This window comes from Cheilinus undulatus, linkage group 12 (assembly GCF_018320785.1).
Source record: "Cheilinus undulatus linkage group 12, ASM1832078v1, whole genome shotgun sequence".
Taxonomy (NCBI): domain Eukaryota; kingdom Metazoa; phylum Chordata; class Actinopteri; order Labriformes; family Labridae; genus Cheilinus; species Cheilinus undulatus.
The window spans coordinates 32,846,673-32,871,307 of record NC_054876.1 but is presented as its reverse complement, the minus strand read 5'-3'; the positions used below and the strand labels follow the sequence as shown (position 1 = coordinate 32,871,307).

The 24,635-nt window shown below is 39.5% G+C and overlaps 1 protein-coding gene across 2 annotated transcripts in view; it reads right to left on the bottom strand.

The window, feature by feature from the left end:
* The window catches only part of cadm2a (cell adhesion molecule 2a), a 393,887-nt gene that overhangs the window by 245,964 nt on the left and 123,288 nt on the right, over positions 1–24,635 (bottom strand). The window lies entirely within an intron of this gene.

The window sequence follows — 24,635 nt, the reverse complement described above, 5'->3', positions numbered from 1 at the left end:
ATCTGAATATGGGGGTGCAACAAGATTTAAGCTATAAAGGAGGTGGCTGAGATGGAGGAGGTGAAGCTGGCTACCAGCTGATCACAGCTGGGGTATGACTTTCATGAAGTAACGCTAGGCTTCATCAGTTTTATTTAGAATGAGCTTACTATTTTTACTCATATTGCAAATGTGATGTCATTTGGTTTGTTTAAGGACATTAGCATTTTTATGTCACTCATTTTGATTAAGAAAAACAAATATAAAACATGAAAAGGAGAATTTTTGTAAACCATTATAAAAATGACACTTGAATGTTTGCATAAAGTGCATAAAATCTCTGCTGCTGCTGCAAAAAAAAGATTTATCAAACTGATATTCTGACACATTTCAAGTGAAAGAAATAATACAACTTCTGCAATTTGTAAATTGCAGCAGGCCGTATTGCGATTTAATCAAATTTGTGATTAATTTCACAGCCCTAGTGATGCCCCTACCGTTACACCATCTGTAAGGCCAGATGTCAAACGATTGCCAGCCAATAAACAGTGAAGTCTGGGTGTCACTGAAACGAAGAGTGTATGGCATCACTTTGTGTTTTCCTGCTTGTTGACAGAACTAAATTGTTTATATGTCTTATTTTTTATTTTGTCATAATAAATTAATATTCTTTTTACTGTAGCCTCAAACTAGCTTTTTTGCCATCTGTTTCTATGCTTCAAAAATGATAAAAGTAGCATTCATTTGAAGATAATCTTGATATGCCATATACTTGGTTATGCCACAGAGCTAAAGCAAAAAAAAAAAAACAAACAAACAGAAAATATCCTATTATATGCAGAATTTCAGTTTTTCTGCTTAATATTCCTCTGAGAAATAACTCCATGTTAGCTGCAGTCTATGGTTTTTGCCTTTGGCTTGTGGGGCTATATTGCATTTCTCCATATAGCTAATGTGTATATCATCAGCTACTAGAATCGGTCCCACAAGGCCCCTGAAGAGCCATGGGCTGAAGTTCCTGCAAGCCTGTGCATTAAGATGCCTCTGTACTACCCATTTTAGAGGAAATATGTTCAATGGTGAATACCTACTCATGTTATTTTTGGTTTATTGTGAATCAACTGCAGTGATTTGTTCCATAAAAATAAGTTGTAAATCATGTATGACTCTTTTTCCTGTTTTGCTGCAGCAGACTCTCGCTGACGGGATAGTTTGAAAATCTGTATATTTTGCAGTTTTAAAAATAAACCTTCAGGCTTTGGATGACAGTAAGCTTTATGATGATAAGTGCGAGAGCGCTAATGACAGACACAGTACAAGTATTAAAACACTGTTCACACTTACATGGTTGTCATTACTGTTCAAGCCAAGTGTTCAGAGGAGCCTGAACAAAAACATAAATGTGAGCCTAAGCACAAATTAATCCACTAAAGTATAATCTGGAGTTCAACCTTAAGAAAAAGAGGAGTAAATCTTACCATAAAATCCCACAAAAATGCTGCTGCTTGCATTAATTACCCGGAAATTAAGTTGCCTATCATCATCCGTCATCTGTCACATGGGGTTCTGTTTTTTTCCCCGCCACATTATCATGTAAATTAACGAGTCTTCAATCAATTAACACACTGATCCTTCTCAGTTAGTGCTTTAGATAATCAGCGATAATAAGAATAATTAAAAAGGACGATGCACAACTGCTATCTTTGACAGTGGGGACATTTAAATGTTCTCTCACAACTGGATTTTAAGCTTTTTACAATCTCTTTTTAAACTGTCTGTCTGATTATCTGCATGCAATCATTGCGCACACATCCTTTAACTTATTGTTAGCCAGTTTTAATGAGTGGTTCTCTCTGAACACACACTCTCCACAGATACCCTTCTGACAGACTCCAAGCACTGTCTTTCTCAGACGCTGTGCAAAGGAATTGGAAGTCGACTTTTTTCCCAAGGTTTCATCTATGTTTATCTCTCATTTTCACTCATGCTTTCTGCCCCTCTCCTCCCTATCGCTTTATTTCTGACTGATGACAACTTGATTATGCGGAAACTCCAGGAAAGACGAGAGGTTGGGATAAATTGATATTAATAACAGTGATTTGGCTGGCAGCATCTTGCCTGGCTATTTTCCCATTTTGTTTATATTTGTGGCATTATTCAGAAAAATGAGCACTTGGCGCCTTGAAGAGAGAAGTGGATTCAAGGATAAAATTGCACTCTTGCATGATAATCATGGCTAATTTCCTCAGCAATTCACACCCGAACAATGGCTTAAATGAATATGCGCCCAGAGGGGATAGAGTCAGAATGGATTCTCTGACATGCCACGCGTTCAGAAAGGTGTACAAAGATAGCTCATTGAAGGAGGTCTGACTCTTGATCCCTATTAAAACCAACAATTACACGGTCAGAGTCTTTCAGTTTACTGGAGGTTAAACCAGAAGAAAGATCCGACTGGTGGGTCATGGTGTGTGGATCAGAGGAACAGAAAATAAAGCAACATAAATATAATGACAGTGACCACAGACTGTATATAAAAATGGGCGACATTACAGTGCCCCAAAAGTGAAGTCAGAATCCTTTGGAACCACTGTTTTCTGGCTGTAGTAGTGAACTGCACGATAAAATACATCTTAATCATTATTTGAGATTTGGCTATAATCATATTGCCAGAATTTATGAATGAATAATTATTAAAATGGAAACAATCAATGCATTATCACCTAGGAAGTGTACATTTTACATGTTCAAACACCACCTTAAAGCACTCATATGATACTTAAGCTATATACCATAAATGTCATTGCAGTGGATTATGGGAAAGAAAGGTTTATTTCTGTATGATGCACAAAAAACATATCACAAAGACCTTAAAAAAGAGAGCTTAAGTGTAAACAAATTATTTTTGGCTTATTCTTCACCAAAAAAGTAATTCAAATATAATCATAAGATTCAAATTTTGAAATAACTGGACTAAGCTGCATTTTCTCCTATTGTGATGTACAATGCAGGAGGAAAAGAGGTGAAAATGTTTTTCAATATCAGGCTTAAAGCTCACCTCCATGTCAACAGATGGGACATGGATCTAACTTAAAGGTCACACATTTTGCCCTTTAAAGACAAGTTTACATTGGTCTCAGAGGTCCCCCAAAACATGCCTGTGAAGTCTGTTGCTGAAAAAACACTCCAGTGTTGGAGCAGTATTTTGTATATCTAAAAACCCCCTCTGTTTCAGCCCTGCTCAGAGCGAGCTGTCACTCCAGTGACACATATTTTTGTTAAAAAAGCCTGAAAAGGTGATTTTTGCATAATGTATCCCCTTTAAAAATCTGATGGTAGCAGGCAAAACGTGCGGGTCAGATCCACAAAATAACCGTCCCGTTACATTAAGTATACAGTACAATCCAATTCATTACATGCAATTCTGCTAGAAATCCCTGGATGTATACTAGAGTAGCCAGAAATTTTTCATATGAAACTGGAGTACTATCTAACCTGCCCCACTATGCACTGTGGCTCTTAGCGGAGCTTGTTGGCCAGCTAGCAAGTGGCAAAGAAAAGTAACAGTATTGCAACATGCAAACAAGAAAAAGCTATTAAAGATAATTTCAATAAATGTAGGTGAACTTAGTGGACAAATTGTTGTGCTAGCTAGTCGGCTTCCAGATGTTCCCATACCACTCTACTTCTATCTTAATGCACATTTCCAACCCTGCTCATGGTATATCAATGTTGGGTTTGTTAGTACTATAACAAAGAGTACTGTCCACACCTGGCCTCTTGTAAGGTGTCTTGGTTGTGAATTTGAACTATACAAATAAAGTTTGATTGACTGGTATAATACCAGTGGAAACACACTGATACTTGACATTTAGCTTTGAAATATGCTGCATTTTCTGCTGTTGCCACACTGTTAATGCTACCACTGCTGACCTGATAATTTACCTGGAAACAACTGATGTTTTGGGGGTCACAGGTAATCATATTTGATGGGTGCACTGACATGATTATGGATGGCTGATTTCCAATTCCCAATGTTGCAATCAGACAGTGTGTCAGTGGCTGATAGTGATATTGATATCAGAACAACTTTATACAGCCTCAACCAAAAATAAAATGTCACACAATGGGGAGCTAAAGGTCTTAAAAAGACACAGTTCTCCCATATAAAGCTGTTTGAAATATTAAGACTATTAATAAAACACCAAGTCATACTGACAAAAGCCCTGAAACAAAACCTCAGCAGGCCGAGTTTTAACACCGAGGCAAACAGGAGCCTTTCACGCTGCAGGTAATTAAGAAAACAAATGAGTTTAACAGCATGCTCCATTTTCCAGGCATTTCACTTCATCTTAGAAACACGCGTCAAAAATGTGAAGTGGGAATACAAATACTCCGAAAAAAAGTACACAGAGGTTGCCACTGTGCCTTCTGCACACATATACAGTAAAGGCACAGCAGAATGTAAACAAGCAGATCCAATGATAAATACTGGGAGGACGGAGGCGTCATTAATCTTTGAGGAGATGAGGTGTAGTAATTAAGGTTGCTGACACATGGCAGACTCCCATAGGGAGGCTGTGACAGAGGCAGACAGGGGAACAGCAAGCCTCTCGAGCCGTGCCCAACACCCTCTTAGTGGGGTGCTGAGGTGAACCTTCACTGTCTGGCAGCATGGGTGAAGCATTACCCTCCTGCTCTCCCATCTTCATAATGAGGATGTGGTTTTAAGCAACAGCTTTTCATAACCTATGTAGCTGTTTCCACTGAACTCCTGTGATCACCACTGTTCTTCTGAAACAGTAACAGAGAAGAACAGTGATGGGAAATCTTTAAGGTGGAGCAACAAAAACAAGAGGTGACACTGGGCAGGAACTGGAAAATAATTACATTATTCATGTTATGTTAAGTAAGTCACTATTGCCGTTACTGTTCATAGCATATGTAGACGACATGTTACATGTAGCTACCAGACAGGAGATGTTACATTGTCTAACCCAGATGCACAGGTGTAAACTGATGAGATTGATGTAATTGACTGATGTCACCTCTGTGTTTAATTGGACCACCCTGCTCTCTCTTTCTCACAGCTAAAACATGAACTGATGTCATGTTTTTTCTCCAAATACTATGAGTCATTCATAAAAGAAGATTGTATGTTTTAACAGACGTATTTCAGCAACGACACCGATGAAGACTATTTGCTAAACAGCACCAGTTGCTGGTCTGTATGCTGCTGCTCTACCCAGGTTAAACATGTTAAAGGACATTTTGTGTGCATCTGTTTTCCTACATCTCTGTCACATTATCCCTGCTTTGAAATAATCAGAAAACTGTTTCCATCTATGAATGACTATTTCATAAAAAATGGATTACCTTATAAGAGGGATACAAATAGCCTAAATGTGTCTTTTTTTCTTTCCAAACTAAATTGCACATCTACCTGAAGAAAGGACATGCTAAAAGCACAGCTTTGGATTCATTTCTATCTTTCTGCATTTTTGAAAATTACTCTGGCCATCAAAAAAAAGCAGCACTAACTCATCTTCGGTCTAACTGGTAAATTTGAATTTTGGCTACAGTCCTGTTCAGTGAAATGAAAATAATGGAGCACATTTCCTAACACTGTCTGCGCCCCAGTTTAAAGGGAAACTTTCAGTGACCTTTTCTGGGTTTTTACTGGGAATAATACACATTCATTATTCTAACAATTTCTGAGATACCCTGTAGCATGTTATGAAACTGTTAATGTTTCAGTAAAACATGGAGTTCTGCAGTTTTATCTTCAGTCTGGGCATGTAGGATTATCCTTCCCTCTACCAAGTCCAAAGTCATCGGTTGGTGGCCAATTGATAATGATGTGTATACATATCCAGTGTTATAACCTCTTAATTTTGACATAACTGGTAAAATGTGCTACCAAGCTGCAGAGATGGTTGCCCACCTGGGACTTTGCCCCATCTCCACACAGGATCTCTGGAGTTCAGTCAGAGTGATCATCAGGTTCTTGGTAGCCTCTCTTACCAAGACCCTTCTCCCAAGATAGCTTCGTTTAGCTGGGTCACCCGCACCTGGAAGAGACCTGGTTGTGCCAAACTTCTTCTGGGGGGTCTGAATACTTAAATCAATGTGAAATTCAGATTTTTTTTATTTTTATTGAGTTTGCAAAAATTGCTAAAATTCTGTTCTCACTTGGTCATTATGGGGTACTGAGTGTAGATTAAAGAGAATAAAAGTGATTTTTTTTTCACTGTAGCATCAGGTTGCAGCAAAACAAAATTGAAAAAAGTGAATGGGGTCTGAATTCTTCCTGAATGCACTGTATATACTATAGAGCATTGATTTTCAATCTTTCTTTGTTCAAGGCGCACCACACTTAAATCCATGCAAAAAATTGCCTCTTTAACATGTCTTCTTGTCTTCATGTTTAGTTGTAGTAATAATGCATGGTTAATAAAAAATGTATGCTTTTCAGCCTACATTTCAGCTTTGTCAGCCTAATTCACATCTGTTAATTAAAGCAATATGCTGTAGCAAAATAAAACCTTTATGTACCTGTTATTTGTCATTTTAACACTAAATTATACAGAATAATTACTTATGAAACAAAAGCCCAGTTAAAAAATACCGGGGGGGGGTTGTGTGCGGAAAAATGGTTGAGAGACACTGCTATAGAGGGCTCTCTGTCAAAACAATAATGCTGTAGTTGGACATAGTAGTGAATTACAGGGGATGCTTAGGCAACTGAATATGCAATATATTTCAGGGAATAATCATGGTTCACTACAAGTAAACAGCACTAAACATGAATGAGATACAGCAACAGAACGGCAGTTTCTGGTAGAAGTTCCTGCCTTCTTATGTAGCAGTCAGACACATAACATCCAACATTTCTACAGCCCTGACAACATATTATGTCTGTCACGTTGGCTCTGTCACGGCTGCCACTGTGTCAGGGAAAAGGATTACAGAAATAAAAAAAATATCTGGCTTTAAAAACTTTTGGAAATATTTGCAGTACCCAACATGGGATTAGCCATTTTTCAATTAATGTTGAAATTCTATTGCAAAATTTCTACATTGTATGTTCAAATTTGGCAATAAATGAAACAGATCTCACTATATTTGAAAAGTTTGTTAGTTTACATCTATCAATATCCCATTAATTCAGTTATGTACTAAATTACATATTTGTACAAAATCACTTAGACAGCCACAATTAACGCAGATTACAGAGAGGATAAAATGGCATTAATCTGAATCATGTCTGACCATTATTGGAGGTACAAATTGAACAGTGTAAGACAAAACAAAAGTCTAAAAATATCATGATTATTTTATAATGAAAGACAACAAGCCAATTAGAGTAATTTTGGGCAAACACTGACAACAGTTCACACAGTGCAGTGCAAATTAACACAGGCTGCTAAATAGATTTGAAAGCTGAATGTTGCTTCCACCGGGCACTCGTGACTGACATATGAGATTTGATTTGCACTCCTTTTCAACTAAACAAGTGTGACTTGGTTGTTATTCACTGGATAAATGCACGCAGTGCCAACACGGCATCAGAAATGCCTGCTGGAGTCCACCCAAACAGAGGGAATAATCTGCATGTTTTTACTGGCGCTACTGTGTGTTGATTGGCAAATGCTTTGCTTGAGTTATTCACTGATGTTTGCTTGTCAGCATAGGAAATGTTGCAGTTTTTTGTTGTATCATCAAACCCCACACAACAAAAACAGACAAGCTTTGTGGTGGCCACAGAACATTCCCCATAGCTCAGAATGTGTTTCCACGCTCCTGAAGAGGTGTGTGAATTCATCGTAACGGCACATTTAGGCTCTAAATATGATTACATACTCAGTTCTGGTTCAATTTAACAAGGCCTTGTTATTGCCATACAACTGATTCATGATAGATATCAATGCCTCATGATTCAAGTTATTAAACTTAACATTTTGTATCTCATAGAGCATTGTTACTCTTGTCTTTTGCATCATCCCTGTTGTAGTGGTTTCTGTTGCAGAAAAGTTATTGATTTTAACAAAATATCTATAATTCAGGGGCATCGGTTTAGCTCAGATGGTAGATCAGGTATCCCTGCAGTGTACATGAGCTACAATCCTTGTTGCACTGGCCGTAGGTTCATCTGCCAGTCCTGATGCATGTCATCCCCATGCTCTCTCCCTGCATTTCCTGTCTCTTCAGCCTGTCTTATCAAATAAAAGCCTTTGCAAGTGTTTCCACAGAACTGTGTAATATGCATTGTCTTTTGCTTTTATCTTATCTTGAAAAGATTCTCCACAATCAGAACTGTTTCACTGGAAGCCTACAACTGAAGCCTTAATACCACCTCTAAACTCCTGTAATGTTGCAGCTTTGAGAGCTGATCAGTGACCTTCTCTGTTTGCTTCTATGACTTCTAGCCTCAGCTTCCTGTTAGTGCTGCTTTCTAAAACACAACCAGTCACAAAATTCTGCTGCACTGAAGGTTCCCAAGAGCACAGTGGCCTCCATAATTCTCCAACTGAAGTTTGGCACAAGCAGGACTCTTCTAAGAGCTAGATGCCAAACTGAGCAATGGAGGGAGAAGGGCCTTACCCCCAATTTCCACATATAGTGACTGCAAACCGCTGGTAAATTGTACTGCGGAGCACATCGCTCCCTCTCTAGTCTATCAGAACAGTTCCACAGCCGGTGCTCCAGTCCGGCAGCGGCACGTCCCTGAAGCGCCACTCCGCCCCGCTTCGTTCGAGATATGCTGCAGGTCTATTTTCAGCGCAGGCCTCTGCTAAACTGCATCAACTCCTGTCGATCAGAAAGCTCCAAACAGGAAGTCTAAAGCATAGAATATCCGGTTCTTTCAAAATACAACACAATGCACAGACCCCCGGTCGTAAATCATCATTATATTACATCTCATCCTGCAGGGAGAGCAAAGGGTCACCAAGAGGTCAGTGGGTCACAGAACTACACTGGCGCCATTGACAAGGAAAAGGACATTTAGCCAAAGAACTTCACATAAAACCACAAATCCTTTAAGCAAATATTAACCTTTTAACTTCTTAATGTACTCACCCAATGGCGTAAGCAACAATATCATGGACTTATACCGGAATGGATGATAAATTAACCCCAAAAGGTAAAAAAGTCCACTGTTGGCATACTATTCTTGCATGAACTCACAGTTCTCCTGTGATCTACGCCCTCTGATCAGGGCTGCGTGCCGTGGCGCAGCACTCTAGACACGCTTCCAGTTGCCTTCAGTCGGAGAACTGTGCGGGGCGCAGTCATCCTATGTGGAAAATATGTGTAAGAGAGGTGACCAAGAACCTCATGGTCACTCTGACTGAGCTCCAGAGATCCTGTGTAGAGATGGGACAAAGTTCCAGAAGGACAACCATCACTGCAGCCCTCCATTGACCTGGGCTAGGAGCAGAGTGGCTAGACAGAAGCCTCTCTTCAGTGCAAAACACCTGAAATCCCACTTGGCTTCCATTTAGAGTTCATTGCAAACTCCAAGCAGGCTTCTGTCTAGCCACAACAGCAGTCTTTTTGCGAAGGGTCCACTCTAAATACTTATGTCAATTTTAAATTTCAGGGTTTTTACTCAATTAACTTGCAAATGTTCTTAAAATGCTTTTTCACTCTGTCATTATGGGGTACTTAGTGTTCCCACAGCCTGATACACAAAAATAAGCAAATTAAATTGTCTACGTAGAGAAAGTGATGACCAACCTACCACTTTATACAGTGTACAGTGATGAGTATGTACACTGGAGATTGTTAGAATTTAGTACATTCTAAAAGCTTTTTCACTTTAAAGCCAGTACCAGAAGGCTGCAACAAAAGCTTATAAAATTCTCTTTTTGTAGGAAATTATCAGTGTAAAGCATAAACTGTATGTGGGATTTTTTCATCAAACTGCAGCAATTTCAAGCGAAACATCAACCTCAGTCCTGTCATTATATCAGATTGGCTTACGGATTCTCTGAGCTCACAAGTGTATGTAAATCTACCATTATGTTCACTTGACCTGCTTATTTTCTAACCCTTCTTCTCCCATCTAATTTAAAATAGCTCTTTGTAGCCATAGCGTTACAACATTATCCAGGTCTGCCATCTGCATCCATCAACTGCTCAACCCATTAGTGGAACAAGGAGCGTCTTTTCCAGGTAGTGCAGCGTATATTTATCTCAATAAAGACTGCAGTTCCACACATAAATAAGCTATAGAAATGCATGGAACAGAGTACTGAATTGAATTAGTGCTCTTCTAGTAACAAGGCAGGAGCGCACAAGACCCACATACACGCAGTAGGGGTTGTGCTAGAAGTGATAGACAAGGGGAACGACAACGTCAAAAGCAGACTCTGAATGCTGATTGCCTTGTTACCTTGACAGCAACCCTGGTTTTGTTCTCAAAGCTAAGAAAAAAAGAAGCTTTCTTTCAAAAGGTTGGAAATTCACAAACAAAAGACTAAATAAAAAAAATTTAGAGAGTGAAAACACTTCAGGATTCTAAAGAAGAAACAACTGGAAGAAGATAAAATATCATCCTGAATGTAATGATTGGCCTTGTCACTTTCAGGTCACAGCAAGCAGACTGGTGTTTTTCCACACTGACCAGCATTAATGATCTAATGTTGAGGTGTATGAGAACATGTTTGACTGCACTGAAACAATGTCTAATGAGAACAGCCCCGGCTAAGCATGTCACAGTCCTCCCCCGTAGCCCCCCACGTCACTGGTTTCATGCCCAGAGAAATCCGATCCATCATAATTACATGGATGTCTGCCTATATTGATCACATGTTAGTCAGGCAAGACTGACAGTGAGCAGCAGAATTAAAATAGATGTGTGAGTACCAGGCATGAGCTCAGGGACTTCTACTCCACTTTGGCTGAGCAGCACACGACTCGACGAGCATTTAAGTGTCATTTTGATAGATCTCTTTCCCCTCTCTCCCTCCTGCATGCTCTCTCTCTCAAACAGATACTGATTCATCGGGATATGTAACCTGACGTACAGTACAGCTGTAGTGCATAATAGAAATTGTACAAATGTGTTTCCTTATTTTTTGTGCATGTGCATTAAAAAGCGTCTCAACTGTGTGAGAAAAACCAAGGAAGCAAGAGAAAATATCAAATGGAAGAGCACCCAAGTGTTTGAAAGTCATGAATTATGTGTTACAACATGCACACTCAGATGCGTTTAGTGTGAGGAGTGACGGCTACTCCACCCACCCACACACACAGTCACAATCTAACACTCATACACAAGAGTATTACTATCTCTGATGAGTGAGTCTTCGCCTGGTGCTTCACAGAAATGAACAATAACACAAGCAAACTGCGTCATTATAATTACTCAAAATGCCACAGTTTCAATCCTTTTTTTAAATCACTCATTTCATAACGATCATCATCATCATCATTGATCTGTAACTTCTAATAGACTCACAAACATCATAAAGGCTCTCTTTAGCCAGTCTTGGCACTATAGGGACAAAAGCTTTATTTGTGCTTTATCTGAAATTAATTCAACACTTTTGGACAAAGGATGCAAATGTACGTCTTGTAATTTCAGTCAGTGGTATAACACACAACCAAACCAAGAAAACAACATCAACCTGCAGAAAAGCAGTTTTCTAGAGCTTTATTTTGACCGCTATGTAGATTAAGTCTTAGTTCTAAAACAGTCTGATTGCAGACCACAGATCTCAGACACCCCCTCTTGCAGACCACTACCATGGGCAAACCCTGGGGGGGGTTGTACTGAGTACACAGGGCCACAGAAGACTAAATGAATTGGTCAACATTTGAAATTTGTATCAGAGTGGTGAAAAAATATATATGCAGTATGGTAAGCATTTTCTGAATGCGGGGGTTAGAAAGCTTAAGTGGTATGTATTTTGTCATGTTTCAGGAATAGCCTATTAACAACTAAACTAATGTGAAGGAAATGATACACGTACATGTAAATTAACCATAGTATATTGGTTATCAATGTATGGAAATTGTAGTTAGAAATACATTAAAATGGACAGATATTCACAAATGACGGATCATTTATGCATGGCTGGCTGGCCAAGGGAGCCCTGTGTGATTTTCTTTCTGGGGGCCAAAAATCCCTGGCTACACCCCTGACACTACTGTATACACCTCATCTGAAATACAGGCAAACTTTAAAAAACTTTAAAAATAAGTATGGGTTAAACTTCCAGTTAGGGTAAGGGTTAGGATGCCACAAGTTTTAAGTCAAAGATCTAACCTGCAAAACATGATTTCAAAACATTTACAGAAAAAAAGTTTTTCTTCATGAAAACACTAATGCAGCTTATGTAGCTATGTTAGCTATCCAAGCTACATAGCTAAAGCTAATGAAGCTACAGAACCTAAATTAACAAAGTTATGTTTGCTGCATAAGCTATGTAACTAAAGCTAATGAAGCTACCTACGAGGCCACATAACCAAAGTAGCTAATGTAGCTAAATTTGCCAGAGTTCAGGTTGCTAAAGCAAGAGCAAGTGTAGCTGCATTGGTTTACATATAAACATTAACTACTCAGTTAGCATAGCTATTTTTAGCCAACAAAAACTTAGAATCATAATAGTCCAGATTTAGGAAACAAAAATAAAAACCCTAATATTTGTGCTTAAGTGAGCCATCGTCCGTTAAACTACTTCTCAAATGGGTCAATACATAATTCAATCCCGGATTTCACTTCTGACCTTTTTCTCTGTTTTATTTAGGAAGTGTTTCTTAGTCTGTAATTTTTGCAATATGGTTGTCCTGAATATAATTGTCACATGTTATCAATAAAGTTGAAAAAAAAAAAAATAACAATAATAAAAATTCTACCCACAAATTACATTGCTTTTGTCCTGGCAGGTGCAACTTCTCACAGAAGTGGTCTGCAAGAGGGACCAATTGAGATCTACAGTCTGCAGCCAGACCCCTCTGCTAAATTTTAGTTTGTTTTCCTTTTTACATGCAGTGACAAAACTTAAATGCATAATAGTCCAGGTTTAGTAAAAAGAACTGAACAAGTATACAGTCAGTCTACAGGGAAAAAGCTGGTCTTCCATTAAATCATTCTAACGTAGCTTATAAAGCTGTGTGAGCTACGTAGATCAAGGAGCTACGCAACTATTATGGAGAAAGCTAAAGCTCACGGAGGTCACGGATATCTATACAAAGATGACACGAAACTACATAAGCTAAACAGCTTTGTTATCTATGTACCTTACATAGCAACATGAGCTTTAGCTACATTTGCTAAAGCTCATGTTGCTTAAGCTAACTTAGCTACACTGGCTTACATAGTAGTGTTATCAATGCAGCTAGCATAGCTGTGTTAGCTTTAGCTAAAAGCTAACAAAGCCTCTACCTGTTAAAAGGGTCTAGACATAATTAATTACCCAAGTTTGACCTCTGACCTTTGTCTCAATTATATTTATGAAATGTTGAATGTTTTGGCTTCACTTTTAAGGAGATTTTGAATTGCTTACTTTCCATCATCCATTTTTCATACAATCTGTGGTGTCAAAGGCATAACCAATCAATAGCCATAATGATAAGGTATGAGAACAGAGGTGACTATGAAGATTTTGAAACAGGGGCCCATGCGTCAGACCTTGAAAAACAACAGTGTGCTGCTACAGTGTAATGTAATGAGTCAAGAAAACAAAATGGCAATGAGTGTTTTTTTTTCTGACAATATTATTGCTTTTATAAGGATTTCTTCAGTACTGACCTGTACTCAAGTTTTGATATTTAAATTTGTTTCAGCAGAGAAAGATGTTATAAAGCAATCTCTAGTTTCTATCTTCCTTCCATCATAGCTTCATCCCGAGGGTGTCAGCATGACTCCATATTCTATAATAAACAGCTGAAACCTTAATGGTTCCTATCATACACTAAAAAAGAGAATGAGGGGTAGCTTGTACAGTGATGGAAAGACAAGTGAGGAGAGAAGAAGGCACCGACAGATTGGGTGGGAAAGGAAGGAGAGGTGAGAAAACAGATCGAAGAGAGAAAACGACTGGGAAATATGTGTTGATGGGTTTTAAGTGAATGTGAAGGAAAGAGAGTAGAAGTAAGGGAGCGAGTGTAATTGCTACAGCAGAGGCAAATAGAAGCAGACAGTGTGATTGAGAGAGGCTGATATTGTAGATACTAAGAAACAAGACACCTATACAGTGTGTTTAAATGACCCATAAAAGGGGCCAAAGGCTGTTAAAATTGAGCTTTTTACAGGTGAGATACAGCCATTTTTAGCTACCCCTGTCACAATAGCAGGCAGGAGAGAGAACCCTTTGACGTCATTGTTGTTCCCCGAGTGTTAATGTGTTACCATCCAAACACGCAGACAGGCAACAGCCAGCTGGACAGCCATCACACCCAGCTTTCACCTCAGCAGCATATTGACGGCTGAGCGGGACAAACAAAGTGTAAATGCAACCAGGTGTATGCGTGATCACACGTCGCATGCTGGCCAAAGCACACGTGATATTACAATCTGCACGCACACAAACATACACAAGCAGTCAAAATTAACAAATGTGTGTTTCCATGATCTATCAGATTATAGCTCAGTGGGGAAGACAGCAGGAGAGAGACAGAAAAACAGACAAGAGATGGAGGGATAGAGAGGGAGGAGGCTTGTTTTTGTCCATCTTTTATCTCCCTCCTAGCAGTGGACGGGGGCTAATTTAGTATGGGAGGCACACAAACACACATTGGGCAAGGGAGGGAACAGGGAGAAAGAATAAGGGCCTATTTTTTGAAATTGCTACTTGGAAGGGGTAAGTGCTCTGCAGCAGCGTAGTAAAAACCACAGACGATTTTGGAACTAGATATGATGGAAAAAAAAGAAGGGGCTTGAAAATGAGAAAAATAAAGAGAACGGGAGAGGCAGATTCAACAAAGTTAAAGAATGAGGAGTGAATAAGAAAAAAGGGCTCAGCGCTCGGTCTTTTCTCCTCCAGATAAAGCTGACATGATCCGGGTCGATACAAGGTCATTTGAATACAGAATGGTTTGTTCAAAAAAGGTCTGATCGCATAAACCCGCAGGCTCTGACGGGGGCAGAACAGCGAAAAATGTTTTTAGATGATGTAAAAACTCACCAGATTAGTCACACGCCCTTAGACACACACAGGGAGAGAGGTGAAAAAAGGGCCTCTGACAAATTCAATTTGCAAAGGCTGGAGTCAGTGCATGCAGACAGGCCTATATTAGTATTACTCATATGATAGAGCAGCCCATCCATCACACGCACTGAGAGGATGGAGAGAAAAGGAGGTGAGAACAATGCAGCCAACTTTATGTCTGTTACACTACTTTTCCACAGTCTGAAGTCTCGTCGAGCCATCTATGCATTATCGTGCAAATACGTGAGCTTGTGCCAGTGCTACAGTGTGTTCATTACCACCGACCTCAGGGGGAAAGCCAGATTATTAGAGCCATTGTTTTGTGAAGGACAAAGCCGAAGGTCGCCATCCACCTCGTCTCCACCTTCCCATGCCTTCTGGGGGAAGACAGTGACGCAGAGACTGAAATACATTTTACTGTATATTGCCATTTAGGTCTCTATTCCCCCGACAAGCCTGACTTTCTGTTTCTCCCTCTCTCCTTCACACAATATGTCTCACTCAAAACCCAGGTTACAACAGCAGGAGAGTGTAGAAAATGTGCTCTCTCGCTCTAACACCTCAGAGTCTACACCCAGAAAGTGAATGTTAGGGAATTGTTGAAGGCCAGTGCACACTGCAGCTGACTTTGCAAAGGTGAGATGTATATTTTATTATGAAGGGGGGAGAGGAAAGATGGTTATTTGAACTTTGGGTCTTGTTCTGGTTGACCTTTCAGAGCAGGGTTGCAAACATGGATAAATATAGCTTTGTAAGATGGATGTTATGTGGGTTTTGACCCCAGAAAGTAATCTTTTGAAAGCTCTTTCACCTGGTGATGGTATATAAAGTTAGACAACAGGTCTTCACCTCATCTATTGTAGTAGCCACCCACATACAAAGGCTATAATCCTCAGATTCATTTCCAATCCCTGTTCTGCTTAGTGCATGTCTTGCCTTATAGCAGCAACCTTGAAGGTCACATATTTTATTTTACCTCTTTAAGACAAGTTTATATTGATCTCAGAGGTCCTCAAAACATGCCTGTGTACTGACTTGAACCCTGTGGAACATCTCTGGAGAGACCCGAAAATGGCTGTCCACCTATGGTACCCATCCAACCTGACTGAATTTGAGAGGATTTGCAATGAAGATTGGCAGAAAATTCCCCAATCCAGGTGTACAAGACTTATTGCATCATATTCAAAATACCTCAAGGCTGCTGCTAAAGATGCTGCTACTAAATGCTAAAGGTCTTAATACTTACATCAATGTTAATTTTCATTTTTTTTTAAATAAGTTTGCAATAATTTCTAAAATTCTGCTTTGACTTTGTCAATATGGGGTACTGAATGTAGAATGAGAGAAAAATGAATTCAAACAACTGTAGCATCAGACTGCAACATAACAGGACTGAAAAAAGTGAAGGGGTCTAAATACTTTCCAAATGCACTGCATATAGGCTACAGCTTTGTTATCATTAATATGCAACACAATAGTTCAGCTAAATAATAATGGCATCTTTAAGCTAGATGTATCAGATTATATTCTGAAGGTGCAAAGGTACTGGGCTGAAATACTGCAACAATAGCCAATCAGAAAACAGTGATATGTCTAACTAAATACATTTTTTATCTACTGCTGTAAATGTTTTAATAAAGGTTTACTTCTCTCTGAAGCTGAGGCAAATAAAAAAAAAGGACTTCTTGGTGTGTTTAGGTTTTGCGTCACATCTTTTCTCCATCATTCCCCCTCCCATGATGATGTGCGCTACTGTCATGGCTACCTACGCTCTACTTCACATTAAGTGCAGAGCAAAAAAAAAAGTTCTGTGTGCACCCCGAGGGGTTCGCATGCTTGCATCTGCGCGTGATAGTGCATTCATGTGTGTCCCTATGCGTGTATGAGTGAATATTTTCTCAACTCCTGTCCTACTTTGAATCTGGCTCTTCCCTTCTTTGTGTCCTTAAACTTCCTCCTCTGTCTGGATATTTTCATTATATTTTCAGGGTCTTATCTTGTGAAAAATGTTTATTTTAATTCCCAGAATATTTCACAGCATTAGTTTTAATTTATTAAAAGAATTTTAATGCTGTAGCCAGCGCAGACACTCACACAGATACACATTGCAATGGGTAAGATTGCTTGGACATCCAAATGTCAAGGTCACCTTCAGAGGTCAAAAAGCATCACTTTGTTTCTAAACCAGTCTTCAAATGAATCCTGATAGAAGTCACTAATGCAATCAACCTTTTCGCCTCAATCCCAAACCTCCGTTCTCCATGCGGGCCGATGTGATCTTTGATGGGCCAAAGGACAGTAACACAACCCCCCTGATGATTCATGATACTGCACAAAGATAAAAATCAATAGAGAAGCCCATGTAGGAGCTCTCACACCCTTTAACTGTTATAGTCGAGGACAATTGTTTGACTTTTCGATCATTTCTTTCCAGCCGCAACACTTTCCGTAACCTCGGCTATTACTTTACATCAAAGCCTGCTAAACGGTGCTCACAAGTGCCAATTTCTGGCTTCTCTGATCTTGAACTGTCAGAGGATACTTTGGACCTGGCAAAATGGAGCTCACGCAGCGAAGAGCCCCGACGCGCACACACCAAAGCGCTCACACAAGCATCAGCCTGTTCAGTGTCACCGCTCCGTTTGAATGGAGTGTTTATTGGCTCGAACTCGGGCCACCGTAAATCCTCCCGAGAGAGTCTCTGCCCCCTTCAGGTCAAACTCATATCAGTGCTGTGTTTGATCTCAGGTCTGTACAAGAGAAACAGGGAAACAGCACAGCTTCTAGGGTGAAATTTAGACCACTTAACAGATGTCTCATTTATCCTAAGAATGAAAATTCACATGAGAAGGGGGTAAGTATGTGGCAGAGGAGGGTAATTAAAGTCAAATTTTGAGAGTCTGAGTGTGAGTTTTATAGGACATCAGAGCAATAAGGGCTCATAGAAGAGGCAGACACTGAAATTATAGAGTGAAACCACATCAAAACACCAAGAGAAGCCAGAAGTTACAAGATCTACTCCTGCAAACCAAACAAGGCTCTGCCAATTCTCTTCTTTTTATCATAAAATCCATTCCCAAAGACTTTTTAAAGGTCTACTCATGTGAAAAGAGCAAAACAATCTACAAAATTGTTTGTGCCAGTGTGTAAAAGTGCACTTGTGTTTCTCATTAATGTGTTGTTGAGCCAGTGGGCCTCCGTAATGATCTCACAGAGAGGCCGAGCACTCGTTTTGTGGTGTTTCTCAAGCCTGTACTTAACTGCAACAAAGCCGAGACCCTCCAAAACCACAGCTCCCTCCTCCTCCAATCTGAATCCATTTTTTTAAACATCCACCAAACAGGGCTCTATTTTTTAACTCCAGTAAGTCATCCGGGACACATGTGAAGACCTTTGTGGAAAAATAAACAAGAGGAGAAATAGGCTCCAGACCCCTCTCTGGCCTATTTCACGAAGATTTTATATCCAAAGATAATAAATCGCAAATATTTCATATCCAAAAATATGAAGCAGCTTGCTCTTTTTCATAAAAACCATCAGAATAAAAACAGAGGCTTAAACCACACTGCCATGTGCTTCATTTTTAAGATACACTGAAATTCACTGCAAGGAATAGATCTAATCTTTTACCCTCAATGCTTCACCATAGCTACCATATTTAAAAAAATACATCTAGAGATCAGACCTGTTAGTGGAATAGATAACATTAAAAATGATGCTTTAGTAAGGGATAGTAAAAGGCTTTCCACAACATTTGGAGTGCCTCTGTTGGAATTTGTGCCTATGGGCTTGAGGTCAGAGCGCTGTGCACGCCAGTCAAGCTCTTCCACACCTAAAGCCTGATTTATGCTTCTGCGTCGCGTCCATGGCGTAGGTATGACGTCTGTTTTTAATGAAAGAGTGGATGCTTGGGTGTGTGATTACAACCAGTAGTTGATATTACATGTTGTTTGCACATAAGGACAAACCAGAGGTTACACTGGATTTCTTTGTTGTCCGTCACTCCTTTAAAATCCTGCTGGATCCATCCTGACAGAGAGCTTCATACAGCACACGCTCATGCGTCATAGCACTGAGACGAGTTGGAGAGATGGAGAACAATTTTTTTAATTCTGTCTCTGTTCTGACCTGTGAGTAGACTACAAACGTATGCCTTTATCTGTTATATTTATATGACTGATAACATGGAAACTACGGTGTTAAAGTGAGGTTTCAGAGAGAGAGAGAGAGAGCGCGAGGAGGGTCGGGTGGGGGTGAGCGAGCAAGAGAGAATAAACCAACAGGCGCTGATCTGAATCATCATTCACCCATCTCTTTGTTATATTTCCATGACTGATATCCACATGATAAATGAGCAAACTCTGGTGTTTAAAGTGAGGTTTCAGTGGTGAGCAAGCGAGGTGGAGGCAGCGGGAACTGTTTTGAATCATTGGTCACCTTGGACACTATACGAAATTTCGCATAAAATCGAACCTGTTACGAAAAACAGGAAATAAAGCGACAATTTCAGCATCAGTGTGCAGACATGATTTGAACAACATGAAACGGGCTCATTGTGCAAAGGCCTCAACACTCTGAATGCCGACCAGTGTACTGAAACACCTGCAGGCTGCAGCAGCCTCTTTGTGCGCTGTCAGCACGGAAACTGGCACGCTTTTATCAATCTACGATGCTGAGGTCAGTGAGAGAGCCCACTGGCTACAAGATTTTTAATAGATTAAATAACCTCCTTGATAGTCCATGTGTGCAAAATGGAAAAGGCCTATGCATCTGTCTGCGTGTGTGCGCTGAAATGCAGGCTCATCTTCATCATTCCAGCCCGTCAAAATGACGGACAGCCTTCAAAATTCCCCATCATAAGAGGCCCAGCCCAAACCCTGGGAAACAACCCCATACTATAACCTTTCTCCACTAAACTTTACAGTTGGCACAATGCGGTAAGGCACGTAACGTTCTTCAACAGTGTTAATTTCGTCAAATAAAACCATGAATAAAAGTATTCGTCGACAGCCTTTTTGCCATGAGAGAGACTAGACTAAGACTAGCCAAAAATAGATCTTTGATGACTAAAACGGACTAAAACTAAGTTTAGTTTTCCTCAAGATGGCTAAAACTAGACTTAATGTAATTTAGTTTTCATCAGACATTCAAAATCTGTGATATTTCTACATACTGGGTAAATCTGTAAAAAAAAAACAAAAAAACAATGCATCTGTATCTCCTCTGCCTCTCAGCTGTGGAGAGCAAGGACCCCAGGTTTGGCAGGATGCTTAGAACACACTACCACAATTTGGCAGTAGATTTACACCAGAAAATAATTGCTTGGACTAAAAGTTAAAACTAAATTGTAAGGGATTTTTATGGACTTAAACTAGACTAAAATGTTTTTGAGTTTTCGTCAACGCAACGTGACTAAAACTTTAAAGGGTAGAAATGACTAAAATGTGACTAAAACTAAAATGCACTTAATCTAAAGACTAAGACTGAGACTAAAATTAAAAATAGCTGTAAAAATTAACACTGTTCTCCAAACATCTGACAAACAGAAGCGTGATCTGTCACTCCAAAGAACACATTTTCACTGCTCCACAGCCACGGTTTTTAGCTCACATTAACGTCAGTGGAAGCTCAAAACTCTACAGCTATGAAATCAGCAGAGTGGTGGCAACTTTACGTAGCATGCACCTTAGCAGTCGTTGACCCCGTTCCGTGATTTTACATAGTCTTCCACTGCACGGCTAAGTTGCTGTTGTTTGACTTTTTAATAATCTATCACAGTACCACACTTGAAGTCACTGAGCTCTCAAGAATGATCCATTTTGTACCACAAATGTTTGCAAATGAAGACTGCATGGCTAGGTGCTTGACTTCATACACTCGTGGCAATTGGTCTAATTGAAAGACCTGAATTCAAGAACCCCAATCAAGAACAGTCAGCCCCTAATGACTACTGGGATACTCTAGCTGTGCTTACGTAATGGGACAAAGACTGTAGTGGTATTCAATGGTCTAAAAGAGCTAGAACTGTAGTTAGACTTTACTCTCTATGCAGATGACACTATAATGTAGGATTCCAAAAGCATGGTGGCCAATAAATGCAAACATGCTTTAAAAGTCCAGAAGATTTATGTTAAGAAAATAAAAAGTTCAGAAGCCATGTAAATTTAAATCTTTTAAAGTATAAAACCAACCCAACCATGGAAACATGCTGCAAAATACCTGAAACATTGATTAACAGCAGACGTGCTGCAAATATATCAATGATACAAAGTCAAAAACACCAAAACTTAGCGTAGGAATGCAACAGAATATAACCACATATCTAGTCTGTTTATCAGAAATGCTCAGCACCTGTAGGGTGGCCCAATAGGAGTTTCGCGTGTGTTTCAATGTGCACTCTTCCAGCAAAATCCAATTATTTGAACACTTACAGCAAATCTGCACTTTTTCCCCTATAAAAACCTTTACATAAATGCTGTGCAGCTGGAAATCTTTGAGGTTACAAGTTTGTAAAGCCACTGTGTAAAGCTTAGGTGAGCTGAATCAAACTCTAACAGGTAGGTGTGTGGCTTGGTGAGTGGGCAGGGTGCCACATTGTGTGTTCGTGTGTGGCTGTGGCTCAAATCTGTGACCTTTCAGAAACAGAACAGTTGCTCTAACTGCTCTGCTGGCCTGCCACGTGTCATGACTCAAATCCCATGCCCTATAATGCTCCAAGAAAGCAGATATGTCCACGTTTGTGTTGGCTGCAAACACTGTGCTGTGGCTTTCTGAACTCTGTTGTTGCTGGCTCTGTGTAACCTAGCTTGAGGTTAACCTCAGATATACAGAAACAGAGCTACGTTCACATACACTGAACTCACTTTCTCATCTCCCCTCTGTTTTCTGGGCAGTATGTCTTCTGTTTAGGACTATCTCTCTTATTCATAGCTGGATCACATACTCTTGGCAGGCAAGGGGGCTTCCTACTGCTGTGCAGTATCGAAAAAACTGACAATCCCAGTTGCTGGCTCTATACTTTAGTCATTTTCTTTTGTTTTAGATGGAGGAAAGTTGTTCAACTGGATGCACTGCCTGATAAGGCCTGGGATGTACTTCTAACAAAGAAAACTGAGGGGGAGCAAGTAACGCAATGATGCTATCGGACATGCTAACGTCTCCATAGGTTACAATAGACAGCAGCAACATGAGACTTCTCCTAATTTTCTATGAACTTGATCAAAATATGACTCTCTTTTAACTAAAATAACTGTCCCAGAACACTGACCCTAGTGACAGCTTAGTTTAATAGAAATGTCTTGCCATTTACTCTCTAAAAGGTAGCTTTATTGTCACAAACATCAAAAATGCACACTTTCATTCAACAGCGTTGTCAGGGGAAGGATCCCCGACTACTGAACATATACTCAGATGTGGCCTGAACTTCATTTTTTTTTTTTTTAATAGTGCTATTAAGGGTCCAAAGTGACAAAAACATACTTCGAACCCCTTATCGTTTAAGGAACCAGTTCACTTTGGTCAAGTTCTTTAACCCAAATGATATTTTTAATGCTAAAATATAATTATTATTGTTATCCAGTGAGCCGGCTCAAATTATATATATATATATATATATATATATATATATAATGCTCTATAGTGTTCAAGATGTTGGCATGTTGGTGTGATTTATGGCCATTTTTATAACATTATAACAGTATTTATTATACTGATGTGGTTTATGTAAGTTTTATTTTCACTATGAAACTTATTTCTGCTTGAATTGTGTAGACATTCAAAATTTTTGATTTTTTTTTTTTAGGTTTTCCTGTGAATTATAAAGCAAATGCATGTTGTATAAAGTTAACTCTATGCCAGTTTAGTTGCAGTACAACAGTTCTATTCTACTTAAGTGACAATAAATTATTTTCCTTTTCATTACGAATCCCATAACTGCTAAAATGAAAAAAGATTAAAATCTGGAAAAATGGAGATACAAGGTTTTGGCCCTACACCAGTGTTATTTGACTTTACATGGGTTTATTTTCCATTATAAACATTTCTGTAGTCATACATGTATGGAAAACTTCTTTTTTTCTCCATAAATGAGCAAGCCATATATGGTCACTTTTTTACTGTGATTTTTGCCATGATAATGTAAAATCTATTTCAAAAAGATCCATAAGTAAAAAAATCATGAAATGTCCACCAACAAAATTCCAGGGCTTAAATTTTGAATTTCAACATATTCCAATAAGTGCCCTTTATATGGTTAAATCAGTATCTCAGTTTTATTTCTGTATTTTTTTGAAGAGATGTAAAACTAAGATTTCCAGTTCTGAAGCTCCACATAGTGGTCAATGGTAGTGCTACTGTTCTAAGCTCTTTGTGCCCTTTGAGACTCTGCACAAGTCATGTGACTAAGAGTGATGAATCACCTCCCATTGTACACAAATGCAAGCCCTCCATTCCCAAGTAAACCTTTTAGAGAACATGCTAACGTCAGCCTCTTGCCTATGGGCTCAAAATAACTGGGATTCAATCAGAGTGTACACGCTCGCAGAAGCATGAGCAGAGAGGAATGAAATGGCTCAGTGTGAGTTAATATAACGCGTGAAAGTATCACAATCTCTCCTGATTAACATGCTGATTCAGTGTAGACCACTACACTTAATGAGCTGACTTTAATTTGCACATTGACATATGAGCTTACTCAACTCTTAAGTTAAATTTACATTTCATTAAAACTCAATGAATTTGAGTCCCTTTTAAGTTTGGACTGCAGACGACTTGGATTTATTGCTTTTTCCAACAGCTCTGACACACAAAAAGCCAAATTACAATGGTGACTTCAAGATCATTTTTTTTATGTGCAACTGGCGCCTGGTGTTTGCCTATCCCGTCACAGATTCGGCTTTATTTGATGCGTTTCTCTCTGCTTTTGGTAGAGCCTCCCAACTGCTCCATGGGCTTAGCTCTTTCCAATAACCTGAGGTTGCACAGGGTTTGTGAAGTGTTTGCCTGTTTGTGTTTCTGATCTAATGTGGCGTCTAAAGGGATGTGACAGCTCCTGGGGGGCCTGTGAACGGAGGCTAGGCCAGTTTGGAGGTTGTTTACACCCCCTGAAATGTGACACAACCCTCAGTAAAAGGAGAAAAGGAAGAAAGGGGGATCTAGCGCAGAGGCTGATGAGATTTGACAGCTTTTCAGAGTGTTTGTGTGATTATATTTTGTGTTCATAAAACACAAAGAGAAGTGTGGGTCTGCTCTTGAGTTGTTTGTTGACTTTTGGGCACAGTATTTGTTCACTGGCCTGTTTAAATCAGCCCAGCCCATAGGTGATCTTTAATGCAACAAGAGGAGCTACATGAAAGCTGCTCTGTCACTGGTCAGAATTTATCAGCTGAGGAGAAAGAGGCCAAACAGCGTTACAAATTTCCCCATACACGTATGAATACACACAAGCCTACTCGAGCATTCAAATCAAATCATATGACGATTAAGCAAGAACAGTGG